Source organism: Palaemon carinicauda, chromosome 12 (assembly GCF_036898095.1).
Source record: "Palaemon carinicauda isolate YSFRI2023 chromosome 12, ASM3689809v2, whole genome shotgun sequence".
In the NCBI taxonomy this organism is placed as follows: Eukaryota; Metazoa; Arthropoda; class Malacostraca; order Decapoda; family Palaemonidae; genus Palaemon; species Palaemon carinicauda.
This window is the reverse complement of record NC_090736.1, coordinates 151,857,455-151,867,454: the sequence shown is the minus strand read 5'-3', so window position 1 is coordinate 151,867,454 and position 10,000 is coordinate 151,857,455.

The window sequence follows — 10,000 nt, the reverse complement described above, 5'->3', positions numbered from 1 at the left end:
ACCGTAAATCTTTCTTTAACAACTACACTTTTCCTGTACCTCCCGATCCATTTCCATATGCGCGTACTCATAACTCAGGTACATGTACGCACGTCAAGGTAACGTTTTTTCTTAGGTACGCATGTCGTAGCAACGTTTTTGCTCAGATACGCATGTCGTAGCCGTGTTTTTGCTTTGTTATGAATATCGTGGGAGTGTTTTTGCTCAGATACGCATGTCGTGGCAACTTTTTTGCTCAGATACGCATGTTCTGGCAACATTTTCCCTCAGGTCCGCATGTCATGGCAATATTTTTGTTCATACGCACGTCGTGGCAACGTATTTTGCTTTAGTACGGTTGTCGTGGCAGTGTTTTTGTTCAGATACGCTCAGACACGCATGTCGTGGCAACGTTTTTGCTTTGGTACGTATATCATGAGTGTTTTTGCTTAGATACGCATGTCGTGACAACGTTTTTGCTCAGGTAAGCATGTCATGGCAATGTTTTTGTTAGGGAAAAGATAGGATGATTGTTTTTAGTCATAAGTAGAATTGTAATTGATCATAATTTTATAGAAATATCGAGAGAAAAAGAACTGTTTGCTACTTCTTTCGGCCGGAAATCTCCTTGTATATTTGCTTGTTTTAGTATTGAAAACATCGTTCATAATTTGAAATTCAGATCATTCATGTGTGTCTATAATCTTTTTTGAATTTGGGAAGTAAAACCATTTGTTTCCCCTGTTTCTACATGTGTCCTACATTGACATGGAAACTAAAAAATGCTTCCAACAGAACTCTTACCGTTCGTGTTATCAAGAGAAAATCCTATTTTTATTACTATATTAAGATGTCGGAATCTGATGTTCTCTGATCATCAAATTACTCGCTGTCATTATCACAATGCTAGTGTACACGACCCGTCAAAAATAACGGATAGATATTAAGAGGTATATGGACACACACCCCTTTCTCACCAGCGTTTGACTACTCCCCCACCCCCCACCCCCCATCTACTAGAGGGACGGAGATTGACCGAGTAGACATACGTCTGGCAAAACTACTGAGCATGGCCAGATATATATATATATATATATATATATATATATATATATATATATATATATATATATATATATATATATATATATATATATATTTATATTTATATTGAAACTCGCATTAATCATGTTTTCTTTTGGGGGAAAGGAAAACGAAGTCCAATGGCAAGTGAAACCATATGCCTTTTTTTTATTGCCCAAACGCATCAGATAATGGAAAGAGGCTATAGATCACTTTGTGTGATTCACCATGGCTGAGAATTAATTCTACTTAAAAGAAAAAACCTTTATTTCAGGTTCAAAATAGAACTAAAAATAACTGCCATATTATTTGCTCTATACTTTCTTTACATTGTTTTAATATCTTGAAAATTCTAATCAAATTACCAACGATTATCGAACGTGATTTAAAAAAAAAAATTACCAACCCTAATTACATCTTTTTAGTATGATCATAAACGCATGCTTGAAAATTAGGCCAAAAATTGGTCCGATCCATGAAGCAAAGGCTGTTATTACTAACAAGAATCCAAAATTAGCTGAAGGGGGTTTCCTGCATGTTATCAAAATAACGCTAAGTAACCTATCCTGTAATGCAATGTCTACAAAAATTTTCAGTCCAAAGACCCTCTTGAGTTATGGGAACATTATCGAGCGGTAACCTCATTAGCCTTACCTGACCCAGGATACAATCAGACTTTAAAAAAAAAAGAAAAAAAAAAAAAAAATCTATATTATTATTATTATTATTATTATTATTATTATTACTAGCTAAGCTACAACCCTAGTTAGAAAAGCAAGATGCTATAAGTCCAAGGACTCCAATAGGAAAAAATAGCCCAGTAAGGAAAGGCAATATGGAAATAAATAAATTATGGGAACAAATTAACAATAAATCATTCTAAAAACAGTAACCACGTAAACATAGATATGTCTTATATAACCAATAAAAAGACTCATGTCAGCCTGGTCAACATAAAACCCTTTGCTCCAACTTTGAACTTTTTAATTCTACTGATTCAACTACCCGATTAGGAAGATCATTCCACATCTTGGTTACAGCTGGAATAAAACTTCTAGAATCCATAATGTAGATTGGAGAAAAGCTATTATATATTGAATCATTAACATAATAAACGATTGGAATCAACATACATCCAGTTGTGCAATAGAAATAGATTTCGGTTCATTCTTTTCAAGATTCTTGGGCAGGAGGTGTTGTTTTATGTTAGTGGTATTTCTAGATTTATTTCAGAAGCAAGACTTGAATTGAATTTCCTTTTATTTTTTTTAATATAACAAACGAATTTGGTGTCCATGACCTTCCATGTCAGGATAGCAGAAAACTCATAATCAATCATTGAATCAATCAACTCTTCAGTTACAGTTTAAGTACTTAGATTCCAGCTTCCAGCTTCTTTTAATAGCCTCCGTTAATTCAACTAGTCAATCAATCAATGCTGTTTTGGTATGCGATTTCATTTATGGCTTGATCTCAGAAATTATTCTTTTGCTCTGGTATGCAATCTCAATATCTTTAATAAGTAAAAAAAAAAACAAGAATAATAGAAAATCTAATGGTTCTTGCTTCGCTCGTGAAAAAGATAAAAACTTCAAGTTCTGTATGTACTGGCAAGCGGTAATGTTGACCTGCGCACGATAACATCAATGATTGATTATTATTTCAAAGATAATTATTTCTGTGTATAGATATAGATATATATATATATATATATATATATATATATATATATATATATATATATATATATAGATATATATATATATACTTACTGTATATATATAATACATATAATAAAATATAAATATATATATATATATACTGTATATATATAATACACATAACAAAATTATATATATATAACATATGTATATATGTATATATATATATATATATATATATATATATATATATATATATATATAAAATATATTATTATATATATACATACATACATATAATTATATATAAATATATATATATATGTTATATATATTTTATTATATATATATATATATATATATATATATATATATATATATATATATATATATATATATATATATATATATATATACAGAAATAATAATCAATCATTGATGTTATCGTGCGCAGGTCAACATTACTGCTTGCCAGTACATACAGAGCTTGAAGTTTTTATTTTTTTTCACGAGCGAAGCAAGAACCATTAGATTTTCTATTATTCTTGTTTTTTTTTTTTTGTTTTTTTTTTTTTTTTTTACTTATTAAAAATATTGAGATGACATACCAAAGCAAAAGAATAATTTTTGAGATCAAGCCGTAAAAGAAATCGCAAACCAAAACAGCACCAAATATTTCTAAGGGATTTACAAAAGTGTCTTACACAAATTAAAATGTATATATTAATATAAGATAATAATGTTAGCAAAGCCCAGAATTTTGAATTCCAGATAAAGATCATTCCAGGAAATTGTTAAGAGAAAAGTTATGAATAAATATTTGTGCTTCAATTATTTTGACTTGAGTTCATAAAGCTACGCATATTTTTTTATTGTATTTGTTCATTTTCCCTTTTAGCATGTGACAACAACGAGTAATGAACACACTTCTTTTTTGTCACCTTCAATGGTCTTGTTTCCCCCAGCTCCTATAGTCTTCCTTCTTTTAAAGGGCGGCTTCATCACTTCCATCATTATCAAACCCGGCCCAGAGCGCTTTTCTACGCCCTGCTCTTTCCTCTTCTTACTTATTATCATTATTATTCTTATTATGATGGTGATGATTATGTTGATAATGATGATGATGATGATTATCATTATTATTATTATTATTATTATTATTATTATTACGACGGTGATCATGATTATTATGATGATGATCATTACGATGATGATTATGATGATGATGACAATAACGATTATTATGATGATGATTATGATTACGATGATGAAGATGATTATTATTATGATGATGATTATTGTTATGATGATGAAGATGATTATTACTATGATGATGATGATGAAGGTGATTATTACTATGATGATGATGATGAAGGTGATTATTACTATGATGATGATTATTATTATGATGATGATGATGATGAAGATGATTTTTACTATGATGATGCTGATGAAGATGATTATTATTATGATGATGAAGATGATTATTATTATGATGATGATGATTATTATTATGATGATGATGACGATGAAGATGATTATTATTATGATGATGATGATGAAGATGATTATTATTATTATGGTGATGATAATGATGAAGATGATTACTACTATGATGATGATGATGAAGATGATTATTACTATGATGATGATTATTATTATGATGATGATGAAGATGATTATTATTATGATGATGAAGATAATTATTATTATGATGAGGATGATGATTATTATTATGATGATGATGAAGATGATTATTACTATAATGATGATTATTATTAGGATGATGATGATGATGAAGATGATTATTATTATGATAATGTTGATGTTGATGATAAAGCTGAAGATGATTATTACTATCATTTTGATTATTATTATGATGATGATGAAGATGATTATTGTTATGATGATGATGATGAAGATGATTATTATTATGATGATGATGATGAAGAAGAAGATGATTATTACTATGATAATGATGATGAAGATGATTATTATTATGATTATGATTATTATTATGATGATGATGATGAAGATGATTATTATTATTATGATGATTAAAATGAAGATGATTATTACTGTGATGATAATGATGATGATTATTATTATAATGATGATGATGAAGATGGTTATTACTATGATGATGATGATGATGAAGATGATTATCATTATGATGATGATGATAATGAAGATGATTATTATTATGATGATGATGATGATGATGAAGATGAAGATGATTATTACTACGATGATGATTATTATTATGATGATGATGATGATGATGAAGATTATTATTATGATGATGATGATGAAGATGATTATTATTATGATGATGATGAAGATGATTATTATTATTATGATGATGATGATGATGAAGATGATTATTATTATTATGATGATGAAGATGATGATGATGAAGATGATTATTATTATGATGATTATGATGAAGATGATTATTATTATGATTATTATGATGAAGATGATTATTATTATGATGATGATGATGATGATGAAGATGAAGATGATTATTACTGTGATGTTGATGATGATGATGATTATTATTTTGATAATGATGATGAAAATGATTATTATGATGATGATGAAGATGATTATTATTATGATGATGAGAATGAAGATGATTACTATTATGATGATGATCATGAAGTTGATTATTATTATGATGATGATGATGATTATTAGTATGATGATGATGATGATGATGATGAGAAGCCAAAAAAACTACATGGACTCCGCAAAGCCCTTTAGTAGAAGAAGAAGAAGAAGAGGATTCAGAGTGAGGGAAAGAGAGGAAGGAAGACCTCCTGTTCCCCGGGAAACCTCGAAGGTAGGCTTCTCGACTCCAAGCAAAGCCCAGAGGAGAGCCCCCACTTCGAGAAGACCCAGCAAGAGGTCCTCTTGGCCGACGGAAAGGTGGTCCCCGGGCCCCTCCGAGTCGATCCCCGAAGAGGGACTTTATGCCACGTCCGTGGCGCCTTTGCGACCATGGCTCCGTCAGGAGACCCTTGAGGAGGGCGTCCCAGCCGAGCCACGGCCCCCGGGCAACTCCAGGGAAACCCTGGAGAGGTGACCTGTCTGCCAATGAGCAAGAAAGATAGGAGGAGAGAAGAGATTCAAAAGTAATACTTACCGGGCAGCAGAGACCATGAAGACCAGGACGGAAACTGCAGACTTAACTAGAATTTATTTTCGAGAAAAACCGATAGGAAAGTATTATGTAAATTTGAGTAAAATATAGCGTTCATTTTATTGCTGATAATAATTTTTGGAAACAGATATTATTTCTGATTTTAATAATAACATTATTTTCTTAATATGTTAAAAATATAGAATTATATGAGCATTAAAATAATTTTATAACGATGTCTCAGAGGAGATGTTCTCCATTCAGGCATAGAACGAAGTCTTCAGATCCTTTCAAATGCCGGAGACTCTTTGAATCTGATCTTCACCGATCGGAGACCGGTTCTGGATCTATACCGATTGGCTCCTGTTTTTGCAGTTACATATAATTGGTTGTTATGCTTAGATTCATAGCTTGATTTATAGTATCTGGGCCATACGGCCAAATTCAGGGACCGGGGAAGCCATTTGGCACGAGATGCATAAAGCACAAAAATTCAAAAATAGAAAAGAAAAGGATTATCATCTTGGAGACTTCCTGCAATAGAAACACCTGGATCTTGGAGACACGTCACCGATCTTTTCCTCAAAGGCCAAAACTAGATTGAAGACCAAACTATTCCCGTTAAATCTAAACGTAAATAATGATCGTAAATATACAGTGAAGATGCTTCGCGAATTCTAAAAGAAGGAAAATTTCATCTTTTTCCTCTGCAGCTTCACTCCTTTCGATAGCGTATACGTTTTCTCAACTTGTCTCGAAGGTGAACTCGGTCCTTGACACCTCGTATTTCAAAATGAATCATCAAAAATTTCATGTCAAAATGTAAACGTAGATAATGATCAGAAATAAACACTGAAGATGCGTAGCAAAATATTAAAATAGAACAAACTTTCATCTTTCTCTTCCTCAGCTTCTCTTCTTTCTATATTGGGTCACGGTTTCTGATCAGCAGAACTTATTCTCAAATTGTCAGGTTCAGGTTCAGGTTCTGGGGTGAGGCATAGCCTTTACAACGGCGCCTCTGTGTCTTTTAGTTTTGTGTGTTCCTTATTTTCACTAGTTTTTCTCTTTTCATCCACATTTGTTGTAGTATACTTTTCTTATTTTCAATATTCTCTTCACAAAAAAGGAATTTTCCAACTGTTTGTGCACTATCTTTGTATGGTTGTTGAAGCTCAATTGTTTTTATTCTTATATCACTAAACTGTGGACAATATAATATAAAGTGGTTAGCATTTTCTTCTACATCACAGAATACACAGTTTATATTTCCATCTTGGTGTCTGTTTCTTATATTCAAGCCCAATGAGTTTGTCCTTGCTCTAAATAATAAAATTGACGAAAATGTATTGTCATACACTTCCTCCTCCTTGATTTCACTTTTCCAGTTTTTATACAAAATTAAACTCTCCTTACACTCCATTTCACTCTTCCATTTGTCTCTGAGGTAAACTCTGTCCTTGACAACCCTTGTCTTCAAAATTAATATTGACATTTTTTGTTAATTTCAAAGATTTTTAACGTTTTCAATTATCAATATTTATAAGTTACTTTGTGAATATCCAAATATTTCTTCATCAAAACTTTCATCGAAGTAGCTTTGATATTAAACTGTATTTCTATCATCCAACAAATTTAGTCTTGATAAAGTCACGTGAAAAGTGATTAGAAACTCATGTCAACAACAAATGATAAATGGAGATACGTAAATTTACTTTACCATTAAAACGAAAGTGTGTAGATATATATATATATATATATATATATATATATATATATATATATATAGATATAGATATAGATATAGATATAGATATAGATATATATATATATATATATATATATAGATATATATATATATATATATATATATATATATATATATATATATATGTATAAATGTATACATACATACATATAACATATATATGTGTATATATATATATATATATATATATATATATATATATATATATATATATATATATATATATCTGTCTATATATGTATATCTATATATACATATATATATAAATATGCACACACATATATTAATACACATACTATATATATGTATGTATATATATACACGTGTATATATATATATATATATATATATATATATATATATATATATATATATATAAAGGTACTAGGACAAGTGTCCGACGGCCACATGCCTGACGGACATCATCCCGACAGACATCTTCCCGACAGACATCTGCCAGAATGAACAGTGCCCGATGGACAATTGCCCGATAAGGACATTTTCCCGATTATTTGTTTTGTTGTTATAAGGATTTAATATGCACTTCCTTTAATTATTTTTTTATGGTAAATATTAACAAGATATAATAAGAGATCTTTACTGTTCTGTTAGGATTTAGTATGCACTTCCTTTAATAATTTTTTTAGGGTAAATATTAACAAGATATAATAAGAGATTTTTACTGTTAGGCTGCTTAGGAAGATCATAGAGCGATATTTGCTCAAGTGTTTTACTGACAGTCTCTCTCTCTCTCTCTCTCTCTCTCTCTCTCTCTCTCTCTCTCTCTCTCTCTCTCTCTGCTTTAGATTTAGAATAAATATGGTAAATTTTTCATTTATTTTTCAATAGCTTCTCCGTAATTATTGGCAAAAGCCTCCCTCCACGTCACTCTTTCTCTCTTCTTTTTCCTTTCTTACTATTTTGTATAGCATTATTTTTTTTTCTGACAGTATGCAAATTATGTATAAAATTGAAGATTAGAAATCTGGAAAGTATTATAAATTCAATTTGCATTCAGTTGGAAGAGATTCATAACTGGGTTCCTTCTAACACTAATTGACTCTTGGCTATTTGTCAAGTATTATATACCAAATGAAGTGGAGTAGTTACACTGTTATTTTCTAGTCCGTGGTGAGCCAAATGGTGGCTGTTATTCACCCGATCTAAGAAACCTCTACATTAACAAGGTATAATAAGACAGAAATAAAAAGAACATGATTTATTTTTTTTTATATGTTGATACACAAGTATGTTATTGATGAAAAAGGCAATAGATCTAAATAAAAAAAAAAAACTGAAATTTTAAATTGTGAGCTATTCCTCTCAAAAAATCTAATACTTCTCGATTTTCATAATCTTCCACAATATTTGCTATCCTTTTGGTTGTGTCTTGGTATTTTTTCTTTTTGAGGGAGGCTCTTGTCCTGTCAGCATTTGGTTGATGATTGCATCGTTAAGAGCTTGTTCAGTCTTCAGTACCTGAAGAAAACGCCATCTATTGGGATGACTTGAGGTTACATTCGCCTGTAAGTGGTCGTGGCATCCTTCCAAGGAATTGGTTGTTCGTGGCAAGTCATCGCATACGCGATCAATCATATTCCACTTACAAATAGGAAATAGCGGATTTCCTCTGTTACGTCGGCATATCCTGTTAATAAAAGTATCTTCAAAGTAGTTAATTACTCCATCTGCTTCTTCGCACATACTCTCTTGTAAGTTTTCAAATACTTGTACAACATTGTCTGCTGGCACAAAAGCTAGGGCTGGCATCATTCGAATGTTTATGGGAAACTCAGCATCGGTCTGATATCTTGATTGCAACCCCTCTGTTTGTACCTTCCGATAAAAACACAAGGTATCGTTCTTTCATAAATTAAACAATGAACTGAATACAGTTGGTAAAACAGTTCAGGTACTACTTTGAAGGTACCATCGCCAAACCACTCACTCGAAGATTGCAAGAGTTGCATATTTTTCTCAGTTGAAGACAAAAGTAGACGGTTCTCACCAGGTCCACTGTCGTAAAGTAAGAAACTGTCTCCTTTGCACGTTTTTTTTTTATATTCATCTGGAATGAGCATCTCATACAAATCTCTCGGTATGGGATGTGGAGCATGTACAGCTTGTTTATGTCTTCTGATAGAACGTCTAATTGTACTCATAGACGGTAGTTGTCTAAAGACTTTCCGAGGCATTCTGTAAAGTTTGACATAGAATCTGTTGTGATGATTGTTGGGTTTTAATAGCTCGATGCTTCATTTCTTCACGTAAAGATAGAAGATCTTGACGAATAATATCCGGAGCGTGAGTGTGTTCATGTGTTTCGCTTATCATTTGATCACCACGCAGTCATTTTGGCCTTGC